A 17164-nucleotide genomic window follows, 5' to 3' on the forward strand; every position below is an offset into this window, starting at 1 on the left:
ATTGTTATCATGATTATTGATTACGGGTTGCTTATACGCACACCCACACCCATAAAGTTAACCCACGAAAGCAGTGGGGAGAAAATAAATATGTACTAGTGAAGCCGCATGGCGTTAAAACGCCCAAAATTTAATTTAAAATATCTAAAAAAATATTCTAAATGTTAATCAGAGTTATAAGCGATTCGAGTGTCATATTTCATCTAAATGCCATGCAGCCGTTTCTGCATGAAGAGAGGTCACGCATAGTTCCGATTTTTAATATCTCCAAAATTTTAAATCACCCTGTATCGGTAAAAAAGTTCCAACTTTAGAAAATAAAATCTTAACCCATATATAAGTACAGCCACCTCTCATATTTGGAATTGGAAAGAACGGTGCAAATCTAATGACCTTCACAAAAAATGCCCGAACATACTTAGTTAGATCAGTACGACCTTTCGAAAAGGTGGCAAGCCTAATAAAAGATATTTATTTATTTATTTGAGGTTTTTTTAATTTTTCATAAAATTCGACTAAATTCGACTATTCAAACAGGTGAAAGTTCTTTTCAAACGTATTTTCAAGCTAAAATCTTCTTCAATCTCTTTCTCTTTTGACAGAAATTTCAATTAACTGTTGAATTAATTTGAATTTATTAATTTGACAGCCCACTTTTGAAAATCGAGCGAACGGTGCTGATCTGATAGCGTTGATTATTAAATAATTTGAGTATATTTGTTTTGCAGATGGCAACTCTTTTCGAAAAAATAAACCCAGTTTGCACATCTACAGGCCCAGCGCTTTAATTTGACACCCCATTTATTTACGTCGAGCGAACGGTGCAGATCTTTTATTCTGGACGAAAAATGTCTTCGCGTATTATATATATAGATATGTATATGTGGGGTATTCACAACGGTGTCGTAAGTGTCGTATTATTGTATGTCGTAAACTTTAAACGCCTAAAAAATATATTAAGGCGGATCGCAAAGTACCATCAAAGTCATATTATGAATTTTTGCATTGTTAAAAAATAGTTGGTTGTGGTTTCAAGTTCTCTAAACATTTATTTAAGCTTTTAAAGTTTACGACATACAGCAATACGACACTTGCGACAGCGTTGTGAATCCCTCAATAGATATCAGATAAGTAGTAGTTAGCGCACTTCATAGTGAGTCAGCGGATTTATGAGTGCATTCTACATGCATACATACATACATACATACGAGTATAGTCGCCGTCAAAAACCTATTTTGGATTGAGAATTCAACTTTTCTCGGTTTTAATTTTTTAGTTCACTTGAAATCGAAAAATTGTATAGCTAAGTCATTATTTGTATGCGCATACATACATACATATGTAACCAAGTTTATCTTAGATATATCTTTACATGTATAACATGACCACTGTTACGCCGCTCTACTTGTAGTCCCGCTTTGGGTGTGAACATTTTGTCAATTCATTTCTTAAAAATTAATTTTTAATTTGTGTTGATATTATCGCAATCAGTGCATAGATTTATACATATAAATTGTAAATTGTTTGTAAGTTTGTAGCGCATATTCATGTTAAAACAATGTCAATGCCAGAGGGTACCAAATGTAGACACGTGTTTATCACTTGTTCATGTTCCGATTTTGCTACCACACTGCTGCTTTATCAACATCTTCAAGCTCGGAACACTTTGACGACTGCAACTTCACGACGTAACGACAGCGACATCATTTTGTCGACAAATGTCGTCTTGAAGCCAGCTTCTTAAACATTTTGAAGACCTCAGCGACATAGCAAACAGCTGATTTTAAAGTTTGATATTTTCGTATATTTATTTCACAAATTGTGTATTTTTGTTTAAGTAAATAAGAAAAACATGAACAATCAAGAATATGTGATTAAAGTTGCGACAATTTAATTTTGCAGCACTACATCTACTCATTGTCGCCGGCAAAATTAGAAATAGATTTAATTTGGCGACGTCGACAATTGCAGTCCTGCAGCCAAGATGTCGTGCTGTCGTCAAAATAATTGTGTCCGTAAGAACGTGTGTATTTAAAATTTGACAGATGCTGCTTGTCGCTTGCTGTCGTCAAAGTGTTCCGAGCTTAAGTTAACAGCTGTGGCACACTGGATCGGTATTCCAAGTATATTAAAGCAATAAAATACATACATACAATAATAATGAAAAGCGATATTGTAGACTGTCAGACAATCACACAAATTAAATTCATATCCATTTCTTGTCATTGTCACTGCGCCCCAACTAGCCGAATATGGTAAGCTTTGTAGCCGAGATGTTGTGGGCGTATTTTATTTTGACAGCAATTTTGTGATAATTAAAGATATAAATTTGTATTTACGCGAATATGAGTAACGCTGCGTTGAAGGGTGAGACGCATGGGTGTAACCGTAATCTAGGTTACGGAAATTTTTGCACAAAATGGAAAATAAGCAAAAACTCTGAATTTGGGAAGGTTGCTCTGATTTCGGAATAATGTAAAAAATTAAAAAAAAAACAATGTGTTTATTTAATTTAGAGAAAACACTAAATATATGTCGGTTATGGTAAATATTTTGAGCTAAGGAAATGAAGAATACGCTTCTTATAACATTTTCCAGCGAAAATAATGCTGAACTAGGTAAGCATAAACTTCTTAAAACTATTCTCTCAGAGCGAAGTCGAACAGTTATTTTGCCTCCATATTGGTCCGCCATAAAGTTTTTTTTAGTCTAAAGAGGAAGTCTCAGATGAGCTAAAATGGATATTGGAAACCTATCTTTGAGAGAAGCCTACAGCACCGCAGAATATTTCAGTGTATTTAGGGCTGAGGTATGCGATATGAGCTAAGTAAATATGTTCGACCAAGTTCCATTAAAACTCACATCTGTACTGAATATTCGAGCTGCTTTCAAGGCCCTTGTGTCGGTAACGACCAACACGATATGCATACATTCAAGAAGGCCAAGGATCCTTACAATATGTTTGGTTGAGAAAAGGGCTAGACAAAGCCATTAACAGCAGGTCAACTAATTCATTGTATAGTGCTCACTTTGGCCACTGCTCGATGGAAGAGGAACAATGATTTCGCTAAGACTCCCAAAACCCAACTTTCGGCTTATTTCCGCAATATTAATGGGATACTATTTAGACCATTGGCCATATGGCCGGCAAGGGCAAGGTGCATAACAATTTATGTAGAAACTGTAGAAATAAAGAAGAGATAGACTCCATCCAACACATCCTATGTAGAAACACTTCTACGAGAACGTAGCCAGCGTGGGGAAAACCACATCATAAGGTTCACTAGGATGTGCCATAAAATCAAAATCGTTTAAAGGAAATAACCGTTCCCGCCTTTTACTTAACCTAATCCAACCAAAATATGAGGGGTCCGTTGCATAATCTAGATATTTGGTAAAACGATCTTTGCCGCTTCTGTGCTTCGGCCAAGGAGAGACACCTTTACAACTTCTAGTCGTATACGATGCCATAACCAAGAGATCCCAAAGAAGCATAGAGAGAAGCATAGCTCTAGTGTGGTCTCCCCTTCTACCCCCTAAAGCTTCTTTGAACTTTTTGTGGGCCATAGCGGCTACGCTGGCTTGGTCAAGTATGAATGGTCATAACGGCATTAGCTCTGAAAGTATTCAACGCGGATCGCAATACTGGTAACAGAGGAAAGACCAGGGGAAAAGACTTGGCTTGGCACAACTGACGTGTTGTTTTGGCCTTTGCCAAAATCGTTTAGACGATTACAACGCCAATAAATAAGAAGAAGAATAAAGTTTAACAGAAGTGTTGTGATGAGCAGAGAGCACAATAGAACCTCTTAGATCGCAGTGTAGACATCATATTAATATCTATGATTCTATGTAAGCATTTTGAACAACATTCAGGTTAAAAAATTTGTAAAAATTTTAGCAGAGCGTTTGCTTTTTCAAAGAATAAATACTCGTAAATAGAATTTTAAAAATATCATGCATGACACTGCTGATGTTTATTTATCCTATTTTGTGGGTGACATATAGCAACTTTATTTAACATTTTTAATCTTTTGTTTTTTTTTTTACAACACTTATCATTTAAAAACAACTCTAGGCGCCACCAAAATACACAATGCTATCTGAGTAGACTACGAAGGGTTGCTTATTTGCACTTTTAATTAATGCAAAGCGCTTGGCTACAGCTACATATAAGAAAAAAAACAAGATAATTCATCAACTTACGTGTTTTTTTTTTTTGTTCTGAACTACGTTGTACCATTTGTTCTAAGTAATTCTTTTATTAGATTTGAATTATATTACTTCTTTGTAAATACCCACATACTACATACATATTACATATGTATGTATGTAGGTAGGTCTCTGCGAAATTGTTATCACCTTTTGGCATTTCAATGAAATGTTGCTTCCCCAGTTTAATTAAATTATGTATAACCCTGTTTAGATTGGTAAAAAAAAACTATTGATAACTGTTAATGAGACACAACAGCAGAACAAGTCAAGCATGTAGAGCAAATCAAAGTTTTTATTATGAAACCTGAATTGATTAGACATTTCAGTGATAAGATAGTTATTAAAGAAAGTATTGAAGAGACTTAAAAATTCTAAGCTTAAATAGAATGGGTTTACGAGCGTTCACATATGCAAACATATACATTTGTGTATGTATATACACATGTACACAAGTAGGTGAAATACAATTTTCTAGAATTTGGTGCAAATACCCAGGATGGAAAATAATCATCGTACAACAATTTCAACTATACTCACGTACTTATGTTCTTACGTCCTAATGTAATTTACCATGATTTTTATTTTTCGAGTTTAATCAATAAAGATTAAAAATAATAATTAATATTTGAGTTTTATTTGTTCGCTCAAAGGAAATTATTTTTACTTGAATTTTATTTTTTTGATAAAAAATAATGATTATTTTATGATTTAAATTTTTTCGCTCAAATATAATTTTTATTATTGAGTTTTATTTTTTTTTCACTTAAGAATAATGATAGTTCAAAAAACTCAAACGCTATACCAGCGAGATTTCAGGCGTAACCTTTTCAGAGGTAGCGACACCCTAAGAAAAGGAATATGTCCCAGAATTTTCAGGTCAAAATTACAGTAGGTTGCGTCTGTATGGCCTTTTAAGTTTTATAAATAATCATAATTTTTAAGTGAAAAGATAAAACTCAGTAATAATTGTCATCTCTAAGCGAAAAAATAAAAATCATAAAACAATCATTATTTGTGATCGAAAAAATGATTATTTTCGTTGAGAAAAAAACAAAAAATAAAAATCATAAAATAATGATTAAATGCTGATTTACATTTTATTTTTCTCATAATGATTACCGTCCCTGATAAATACATAGTACCTCTGCGTTAAATTCTAAAAATAAATGCCCAAATGGCTTAGGTCATTGTTCTAAAATTGCGTACGACAGACGAAATTAACATCGAAAAGTGCAAGAATTAAAATAGATTATCGTAATGTAGCATCGCAAAAATAAAATAAAATATGTAAAATATTTGCCAACGATTGGTCGAAACGATAAATACAAATGTACTAGTACAAAAATACATATCCATTTACATTTGCAAATATTTTAAAAGATGCCGTGCAAAAATAAATTACTAGTTCTGAACTGAATGCGTTTTTTAACAAATTCCGAACGACGGCAACTCATTTAAACCAGTAGGAGCTACAAAAATGTGGTTGAAATCTAATGAGGATAGTCAGTCTAACCTAATCCAACCTAACCTAGTCTGAATTTATAAAGATGCAAAAAAAAATTTTTTTTATATTTGAAAGATGAATTTTTTTTTTGTCGAGAATATTGCGCATTTTCTTCCATACAACGCATGAACCAAATTTATTTTTATATGGAAGAAAATGCGCACACCCTCGGCAAAAAAAAAAATCTAACAAATCAACGGTAATTTTAAGCGACTTGAAATTTGCACTTTATTAAAATTAAATTGAATGGGCTATAAAACTGTTTACTCAAAATCTTTCTAAGAAATCTGTAATTTAAAAATCGAAATTTCGATAAACATTTTCTTAAGTTTAAGTAATTTTTGTGAACTTTGTGCAAGATTTGAAATTCTTATTTATGCGGTTTCTGATACTGATCGACCCATATTTTAAACGAAAATCATTAACAATAAATAAATAAATAAACATAAATTACCAGCAACATCATTTTGAGTTTTACTGCTATTATTTTACTCGCAGCTATATGTATTTAATATGACCACAACGTATGTACATACGTGTGTGTATGCATGAACACATGCACATGTACATACATATACATGGTTATCCGTCCTCCCATCGTAAAAAAATACAAAACGTTCAACACCCATGCACCGGTTAAAGTTGCAGCAGGCATCGCAGTGCTAAATTTAACACGTGACACCATAACTATTGCGACAACAAGCCAACCAGCTAAAATCGACATGCGTGCGACAAACACAGCGACCACAACTTGCACAACTTGCACAAATTTAGTGCAACATCTAAAATTATACACAGCCACGAACGAATAGGCAAACGTAATCACGGCATGTCGCGATCGGTCAACATGTGCACGTACATACATAAATAGAGAAATAAATGTATGTATGTATGTATGAGTGTACAAATTTTGCTAGGCATAGATATTTCAAAGAGCTGGGCAAGCCGTTGGTTGACAGCTTCAAAGTTGTACAAAGCGGTCAGCATACGTTAATGTAAGTACGTGGCGTATACGCAACATCGACAGTTTAGTCTTGCGGCAGAGAGATTTTTTGCACTGCGACGATGTTTATTGCAACACATTTTTATGTCCGCACCAATAGATAAAAGTGAAAGTTTACAAAATATGTCGATATCTAAAAATACATATGTATAGGTTTAGTGTGAATAAGTAGTATATTCGTTTCTAACATTAAGGAGAGAATGATGAAAATTAGATATTTTTGGCATAACTAATGCAACATGAACTACGAGTATAGTAAAGTTTTTATGCAAAAAAAAAGTGCGTATATGTTTGTATGTACGTAGTTGCATGATCGAACACATTTTGCTAATTTATTCGATGCCACCTTTCTCACAGTAGGGTTTTATGGATAGTTTCATACGATCCATATTACATCTTGTCTCAGTGCTTAACAATTGGTGGTTTCTTCGAAACGGACAATAGAAATTTGTATTTGTTTGAACGATTTCGAAAAAATACTTGACTGTTTTAAAATAAAAATAATTTTTAGTAAAATCACGGCATCCCTTATAATACTTGTATGTTTCATGAGAGAAGAAAAAACAAGAAAAAAAGTTCAACTTACCTCTTAATTCCACTTCAGTGAATGGTTTCTTTTTGACAGACTGTAAAAAAATTATCAAAAGAGCAATTTAATATGACTTGAAGTATTTGTGTAGATATGTAACTATGTACTACATATCGCAGGTGAAAAGATGCTTAGTCCACTTTTCAAGAAATTTAGTCGTTTGATGCAAATTATTGAATGCTGCGCCCAAGAAACAAGTCCATATTTTTCAAAAAAATCGCCCTAGGTGATTAATGGCTTTCTTATTTGCACATAGATGAATTCAGATTTAAAAATTTTGTTTTATGAGACCAGCTCAATATATTTATTTAAAAATTTTCGACAAAATAGACTTAACACCTTTTTCACCTTAACGTAACGATATGTAATTTTTTTTAGATATTTTTAAGTTCAATTGGCATCGCTCACCTTTGTGGTACGTTTCCCCAGCAATGCTGTTCCCAGCATCTGAAAATACAAATAAACCAGCATTGAAAAAATATCACAACAAATTTTAGTTGGGGTTTTAAAACATAAAAACAAGGATCCGAGTGTTGAGCCTGAGATTTACGGCTAAGGCTGTCGTAAAATAAAAAGCGTTTTACCGACTCAATATTTCCCAAAGGCATTTTTGGTTGACTGCTCCATATCTTTCACAATACTCTATCAAATTTGATGATTAAGCCACCATTGTAAAGGCAAACTTTACCGCTTTAGGTAAAAGGTACGCAATTTTCCAACTGCCTTAATTCACGAAGGCCCGTACCAACAGATTTTTTTTATTTTATAGGAGAAGCAAAAAACATCATAAAAAGAGTATCAAAAACAGTTAGGGCTTTTTAAAAAGTGGCATGTAACTTCGTAGTTTTTGATACTAATACTTTAAAATTTTGTATTGCATTTCAATACATCCTATCAAAATCTGTGAAAAACGCAGTTTCGAAAAAATGCGTTGGTTAGGGCCTTTGTGAATTAAAGTAACGATATGTATATAAGCACGTGTACATATCGCATACCGTCTTCAAAACAGGCACAACTAATAATTTGGCAGTTTTGAAATCATACGCTAAAAATGTACACAGAGCTTTTATTTACCTTTCAGCAAAAGCTGGAGCAACCTTGTATTATAATTTGTTAAAAAAAACCTAGAACCTGTGCTAAGAAATAGTTTTTTGCATTTTCTGACAAACGTGTAGTTTTGAGTTGTGTCCCTTTTGCAACCGGCGTGCGATATGTATAAGCTGGTAAATGCTGTATTATCAAAGATCCATTCTGTCTTGGCTTTGAGTTTCTCTAACGCAATAATATCTTTTGTTTCTAGCAGATATAATTGTCTAATAATATTTTGAAATGTGTGTTTGGGTGAATAAAGGCCAGTTGAGCTTTGGAGCAGTGATTTCTTGATGAGTACCTCAGTTAAATATTCTCATGCGACATTTAAACCCATGGCTGTACTGGCTCAAAGATTTTATTTTTTTATAACCCAGAAGCCCAAATTTATCCGAAAACGCTTATTTTCAAAATCTATGTTCGGTATTTTAAAAACGGGCATTAGAGGGTTAAATTAGCCACTAGAATCCTTGCGCTAATTTCTTTACGGCGACTTATTTAGCAGTACAAACACACTTCTTGATAAATTCCCACAAATACAATGAAAAGACATCTACGTCACGTTATATATGAATAGATAGATCTGTGAATTGCCATTCAGTAGGCCTCGGCTTCGAGAAAAAGTCAGTGCAGATTTTTATTCTGTCTCACACTTTTCCTAATGGTCAATAACATTTTTTACAATAGTTTTTTTCTCTCCCTCCTTTGCTTTCACATTCGATAGTGTGACATGTTAGCGACGACTTTTCTTTTTTTGGCTTTATTAAAAAGATATCCCCTCTGGAAAGAAGAGCAATGCGTGGATAGATAGCGTATAGATGGCGTTGGGTCTAACTTATAATTATTTATAAGTATAGCGTTGAGCTGTGATATTTAACATTACTGACTTATTGAATGAGTTTTAATTATCTTTTTTATTTTTAAGCTCACAAATAAGCTTGGAATAAATCTACTCAGATGCCTTTCGTTTGACACCGATCTTTTAAGGTTGTACCTACATACTTATTTAATTGTTTTCCTATAGAACGAACGCATCGACATTATTTTTTCCAAACACCTTCAACAATTATCGCCATATTTTTGCCACGAAATACACGAAAAGCTTCCTCCAGAGTCACACCGTCAATTAATGAAAACCGTAAAAAATCCTTTAGGAAGCTTTTGAGTTTAGTGCGTTCAGACAGGCAAACAGACGTTTTAGGGCACTACATTTAATAAAATCTAGAGATGTACAATATTTGAATGTATGTATAGTGTATTGAGCATATGTAAACAAAAACCACATGAAACCACAACATTTTTTCTAGCTATGTATAAATTGTTCGTATTTTTGGTAGCCAACAATGACGAAATGAGGTGCATACATACATATGTATAATAAACATACATAAATATATGTATTTGTACTCTTTTCATTTTTTCGCAAATTATTTCGAAAATCCTGTAGTATTATTTACCCGTTTTGCTTTTCCAACAGTTTTCACATTTTATAATTTATTTCGAAATTACAAAAATGTTGAAAGTAATATAAGTACTAAATAATAACCAAATTGCAAAACATGTCTGTAAATTAGATTTAAAAATGTTTTGCAATAAATGCAAAGTATTCAAATTAAATATGAGAATTGCAAATATGCGCTAATGATATTGCAGGCTGGTCACAAAATACTTATTCTTAAGCGCAAAATTTAATTAAAAATTGTAGTTGTCGTTTGTTATACCCAAGTGTTTTTTTTTTCTAGGATAACGAAGTAGTTTTTTTTCCGATAAACATAATATGTAGATTAACACAGTTTACAAATGATTAATTAAAATTTGCTACCTTGATAGCAGGTCCGTTGAGGTATGAGTACGGTGACCATTCGTACCGATTTTGGCGGGACAGTAACGATTTTGAGAAAATTGTCCCTTTGAATACTTTTTAAAAGTCGGGACGTATAAGTGTCTCTTGGCTGATTTTTTTAAGGTTTTTATAATTATTTGTTAAGTTTTTTTTTCATGACATGGTTCTAACTTGAATTTAGTGAAATTATAAAAAATAATACTAATTCCCTCTAAAAATGCATGGATATGAAAAATATGTATGTAGATACAGTGGCAAAAAAAAATAAATATTTATTGTTTACTATTTTTTATGAAATAAAGTTTCAAACGTTGTTTAAGAATTAGCGAAGTTCGACAAAGTTTCATCAAAATGTTGAGTTTTTTGATTAAATGTCTTAGAAACATTCCGAGTGTGCAGTTTTGTAGCCCATTCAATTCAAAGTGTAAATTTTAAGTACCGTTGATTTTTTGTAATTTTTTTTTGTGAAAGGCGTTGCTCATTTTCTCCATACAGAAAAATTGTCGGACATACTTTGTATGGAAGAAAACGCGCGAACAAAAAAATGGCAAAAATCAACGGTAAGTCGAAGCTACTTCAAACTTGCACTTTGAATCTAAAAAATCTGTTTAAAATGTTTAAAATTTTTATCAGCATTTGTTAAAATTCAATGTTTTGAAATTTCAATTTACATGGTTTTTTTAGATAATAAATATATTTTCATAAAAAATAATACAAAAATTTTAAACAAAGAAAAGAAAACCAGCCAAAATGTATCTTCCTTATTTATATGCTCGCCACCGTATATATTGTGTGTATACATTTATGCGATAATTTTTCAAGTTTGTTTCTCTTTTTTTTTTGTTTAAAATAAAACTATATTGAAAGATATTATGTCTTTTTATTCTAAAAACAAAATTGTATTATTTGAAAATTAGTATTGAATTTTTACGATAATTTCTTTCAGTTTCCCCTATTTTTCGACTACCTTTAAGTGCGGAATGATGTCTCACATTTTAACTTCTTGCGCCCAGACAAATTTTAACATTTAATTAGCAAGGGTCTCGCCTACGAGTAATAGTGCCAAATCGTTTTAACAAATGGCCATGCATTTTACGAGACATTGCACTGATTTACATATAATGTTATATATCTGTCTGTTGTACTTGAGAAAAATTTTAACCTAATCCAACCTAACCTAGTCTGAATTTATAAAGATGCAAAAAAAAATTTTTTTTATATTTGAAAGATGAATTTTTTTTTTGTCGAGAATATTGCGCATTTTCTTCCATACAACGCATGAACCAAATTTATTTTTATATGGAAGAAAATGCGCACACCCTCGGCAAAAAAAAAAATCTAACAAATCAACGGTAATTTTAAGCGACTTGAAATTTGCACTTTATTAAAATTAAATTGAATGGGCTATAAAACTGTTTACTCAAAATCTTTCTAAGAAATCTGTAATTTAAAAATCGAAATTTCGATAAACATTTTCTTAAGTTTAAGTAATTTTTGTGAACTTTGTGCAAGATTTGAAATTCTTATTTATGCGGTTTCTGATACTGATCGACCCATATTTTAAACGAAAATCATTAACAATAAATAAATAAATAAACATAAATTACCAGCAACATCATTTTGAGTTTTACTGCTATTATTTTACTCGCAGCTATATGTATTTAATATGACCACAACGTATGTACATACGTGTGTGTATGCATGAACACATGCACATGTACATACATATACATGGTTATCCGTCCTCCCATCGTAAAAAAATACAAAACGTTCAACACCCATGCACCGGTTAAAGTTGCAGCAGGCATCGCAGTGCTAAATTTAACACGTGACACCATAACTATTGCGACAACAAGCCAACCAGCTAAAATCGACATGCGTGCGACAAACACAGCGACCACAACTTGCACAACTTGCACAAATTTAGTGCAACATCTAAAATTATACACAGCCACGAACGAATAGGCAAACGTAATCACGGCATGTCGCGATCGGTCAACATGTGCACGTACATACATAAATAGAGAAATAAATGTATGTATGTATGTATGAGTGTACAAATTTTGCTAGGCATAGATATTTCAAAGAGCTGGGCAAGCCGTTGGTTGACAGCTTCAAAGTTGTACAAAGCGGTCAGCATACGTTAATGTAAGTACGTGGCGTATACGCAACATCGACAGTTTAGTCTTGCGGCAGAGAGATTTTTTGCACTGCGACGATGTTTATTGCAACACATTTTTATGTCCGCACCAATAGATAAAAGTGAAAGTTTACAAAATATGTCGATATCTAAAAATACATATGTATAGGTTTAGTGTGAATAAGTAGTATATTCGTTTCTAACATTAAGGAGAGAATGATGAAAATTAGATATTTTTGGCATAACTAATGCAACATGAACTACGAGTATAGTAAAGTTTTTATGCAAAAAAAAAGTGCGTATATGTTTGTATGTACGTAGTTGCATGATCGAACACATTTTGCTAATTTATTCGATGCCACCTTTCTCACAGTAGGGTTTTATGGATAGTTTCATACGATCCATATTACATCTTGTCTCAGTGCTTAACAATTGGTGGTTTCTTCGAAACGGACAATAGAAATTTGTATTTGTTTGAACGATTTCGAAAAAATACTTGACTGTTTTAAAATAAAAATAATTTTTAGTAAAATCACGGCATCCCTTATAATACTTGTATGTTTCATGAGAGAAGAAAAAACAAGAAAAAAAGTTCAACTTACCTCTTAATTCCACTTCAGTGAATGGTTTCTTTTTGACAGACTGTAAAAAAATTATCAAAAGAGCAATTTAATATGACTTGAAGTATTTGTGTAGATATGTAACTATGTACTACATATCGCAGGTGAAAAGATGCTTAGTCCACTTTTCAAGAAATTTAGTCGTTTGATGCAAATTATTGAATGCTGCGCCCAAGAAACAAGTCCATATTTTTCAAAAAAATCGCCCTAGGTGATTAATGGCTTTCTTATTTGCACATAGATGAATTCAGATTTAAAAATTTTGTTTTATGAGACCAGCTCAATATATTTATTTAAAAATTTTCGACAAAATAGACTTAACACCTTTTTCACCTTAACGTAACGATATGTAATTTTTTTTAGATATTTTTAAGTTCAATTGGCATCGCTCACCTTTGTGGTACGTTTCCCCAGCAATGCTGTTCCCAGCATCTGAAAATACAAATAAACCAGCATTGAAAAAATATCACAACAAATTTTAGTTGGGGTTTTAAAACATAAAAACAAGGATCCGAGTGTTGAGCCTGAGATTTACGGCTAAGGCTGTCGTAAAATAAAAAGCGTTTTACCGACTCAATATTTCCCAAAGGCATTTTTGGTTGACTGCTCCATATCTTTCACAATACTCTATCAAATTTGATGATTAAGCCACCATTGTAAAGGCAAACTTTACCGCTTTAGGTAAAAGGTACGCAATTTTCCAACTGCCTTAATTCACGAAGGCCCGTACCAACAGATTTTTTTTATTTTATAGGAGAAGCAAAAAACATCATAAAAAGAGTATCAAAAACAGTTAGGGCTTTTTAAAAAGTGGCATGTAACTTCGTAGTTTTTGATACTAATACTTTAAAATTTTGTATTGCATTTCAATACATCCTATCAAAATCTGTGAAAAACGCAGTTTCGAAAAAATGCGTTGGTTAGGGCCTTTGTGAATTAAAGTAACGATATGTATATAAGCACGTGTACATATCGCATACCGTCTTCAAAACAGGCACAACTAATAATTTGGCAGTTTTGAAATCATACGCTAAAAATGTACACAGAGCTTTTATTTACCTTTCAGCAAAAGCTGGAGCAACCTTGTATTATAATTTGTTAAAAAAAACCTAGAACCTGTGCTAAGAAATAGTTTTTTGCATTTTCTGACAAACGTGTAGTTTTGAGTTGTGTCCCTTTTGCAACCGGCGTGCGATATGTATAAGCTGGTAAATGCTGTATTATCAAAGATCCATTCTGTCTTGGCTTTGAGTTTCTCTAACGCAATAATATCTTTTGTTTCTAGCAGATATAATTGTCTAATAATATTTTGAAATGTGTGTTTGGGCGAATAAAGGCCAGTTGAGCTTTGGAGTAGTGATTTCTTGATGAGTACCTCAGTTAAATATTCTCATGCGACATTTAAACCCATGGCTGTACTGGCTCAAAGATTTTATTTTTTTATAACCCAGAAGCCCAAATTTATCCGAAAACGCTTATTTTCAAAATCTATGTTCGGTATTTTAAAAACGGGCATTAGAGGGTTAAATTAGCCACTAGAATCCTTGCGCTAATTTCTTTACGGCGACTTATTTAGAGAAACACTTCTACGAGAACGTAGCCAGCGTGGGGAAAACCACATCATAAGGTTCACTAGGATGTGCCATAAAATCAAAATCGTTTAAAGGAAATAACCGTTCCCGCCTTTTACTTAACCTAATCCAACCAAAATATGAGGGGTCCGTTGCATAATCTAGATATTTGGTAAAACGATCTTTGCCGCTTCTGTGCTTCGGCCAAGGAGAGACACCTTTACAACTTCTAGTCGTATACGATGCCATAACCAAGAGATCCCAAAGAAGCATAGAGAGAAGCATAGCTCTAGTGTGGTCTCCCCTTCTACCCCCTAAAGCTTCTTTGAACTTTTTGTGGGCCATAGCGGCTACGCTGGCTTGGTCAAGTATGAATGGTCATAACGGCATTAGCTCTGAAAGTATTCAACGCGGATCGCAATACTGGTAACAGAGGAAAGACCAGGGGAAAAGACTTGGCTTGGCACAACTGACGTGCTGTTTTGGCCTTGGCCAAAATCGTTTAGGCGATTACAACGCCAATAAATAAGAAGAAGAATAAAGTTTAACAGAAGTGTTGTCATAAGCAGAGAGCACAATAGAACCTTAGATCGCAGTGTAGACATCATATTAATATCTATGATTCTATGTAAGCTTTTTGAACAACATTCAGGTTAAAAAATTAGCAAAAATTTTAGCAGAGCGTTTGCTTTTTCAAAGAATAAATACTCGTAAATAGAATTCAATAGAATAGAATAGAATGCAAAGCGCTTGGCTACAGCTACATATAAAAAAAACAAGATATTTCATCAACTTACGTGTTTTTTTTTTTTAATTCTGAACTACGTTGTACCATTTGTTCTAAGTAATTTTTTTATTAGATTTGAATTATATTACTTCTTTGTACGTACTCACATACTACATACATATGTACATATATATATATATAGGTAGGTCTCAGCGAAATTGTTATCAGCTTTTGGCATTTCAATGAAATGTTGCTTCCCCAGTTTAATTAAATTATGTATAACTCTGTTTAGATTGGTAAAAAAAAACTATTGATAACTGTTAATGAGTCACAATAGCAAAACAAGTCAAGCATTTAGAACAAATCAAAGTTTTTGTTATGAAACCTGAATTGATTAGACATTTCAGGGATAGATAGTTATTAAAGAAAGTATTGTAAGAGTAAGCTTACATAGAATAGGTTTACGGACGTTCACATATGCAAACATATACATTTGTGTATATACATTAGGGCGGGTCGAAAATCTAATTCTTCTCAAATCCCTTGGTAATAGTGAAAATATATTGTATCATGAAGTCAACAACAAGCCTGCAAAATATTAGTATTTTATTTTAATTGTGAGAGCCCGCGCATCGACCGCCAAGTGGCCCACAGCGGACAAGTAGGTGAAATAAAATTTTCTAGAATTTGGTGCAAATTTATAAATACCAGGGACGGAAAATAATCATTTTTTTTAACTTTAACCAAAAAAAGCAACAAGTTGTAATCGTCGTACAAAAATTTTAACTATACTAATGTACTTATGTTCTTACATCCTAATGTAATTTACAATGATTTTTATTTTTCGAGTTTAATCAATAAAAACTAAAAATAATAATTAGTATTTCAGTTTTAGTTTTTCGCTCAAAGGAAATTATTTTTACTTGAATTTTATTTTTTTGATCAAAATTAATGATTATTTTATGATTTTAATTTTTTTCGCTCAAATATAATTATTATTATTGAGTTTTATTTTTTTCACTTAAGAATAATGATAGTTCAAAAAACTCAAACGCTATACCAACGTGATTTCCGGCGTAACCTTTTCAGAGGTAGCGACACCCTAAGAAAAGGAATAAGTCCCAGAATTTTCAGATGAAAATTACAGTAGTTTGGGTCTGTATGGTCTTTTCAATTTTATAAATAATCATTATTTTTAAGTGGAGAGATAAAACTCAATAATAATTGGCATCTCTGAGCGAAAAAATAAAAATCATAAAATAATCATTATTTGTGATCGAAAAAATAAAAAGCAACTAATGATTATTTTCGTTGAGTAAAAACAAAAAATAAAAATCATAGAATAATGATTAAATGCAGATTTAAATTATTTTTCTCATAATGATTACCGTCCCTGATAAATACATAGTACCTATGTGTTAAATTCTAAAAATAAATGCCCAAATGGCTTAGGTCAGTGATCTAAAATTGCGTACGACAGACGAAATTAACATCGAAAAGTGCAAGAATTAAAATAGATTATCGTAATGTAGCATCACAAAAATAAAATAAAATATGTAAAATATTTGCCAACGATTGGTCCCAACGATAAATACAAATGTACTAGTACAAAAATACATATCGATTTACATTTGCAAATATTTTAAAAGATGCCATGTAAAAATAAATTACTAGTTCTGAGCTAAATGCGTTTTTAACAAATTCCGAACGACGGCAACTCATTTAAACCAGTAGGAGCTACAAAAATATGGTTGAAATCTAGTTTGGATGGTCAGTCTAACCTAACCCAACCTAACCTAGTTTGAATTTATAAAATTGCAAAAAAAAATATTTTTTAGATTTGAAAGATGCAGTTTTTTTTTC

At 32.3% G+C, this 17164-nt stretch overlaps 1 long non-coding RNA gene across 1 annotated transcript; it reads right to left on the reverse strand.

Moving 5' to 3' along the window:
* Nucleotides 1-1008: 1008 nt before the first annotated feature.
* LOC108374377 (uncharacterized) lies at nucleotides 1009-10213 on the reverse strand. Its single transcript, XR_001849038.1, has 3 exons — nucleotides 10199-10213; nucleotides 3534-3536; nucleotides 1009-1112 (listed from the first exon to the last, which is right to left on the reverse strand). It is a non-coding gene; the product is annotated as an uncharacterized LOC108374377 (long non-coding RNA).
* Between the last annotated feature and the right edge of the window lie 6951 nt (nucleotides 10214-17164).

The sequence above is a fragment of the Rhagoletis zephyria genome, unplaced genomic scaffold (genome assembly GCF_001687245.7).
Source record: "Rhagoletis zephyria isolate East Lansing unplaced genomic scaffold, Rhagoletis_zephyria_1.1 Rzeph_scaffold_07663, whole genome shotgun sequence".
In the NCBI taxonomy this organism is placed as follows: domain Eukaryota; kingdom Metazoa; phylum Arthropoda; class Insecta; order Diptera; family Tephritidae; genus Rhagoletis; species Rhagoletis zephyria.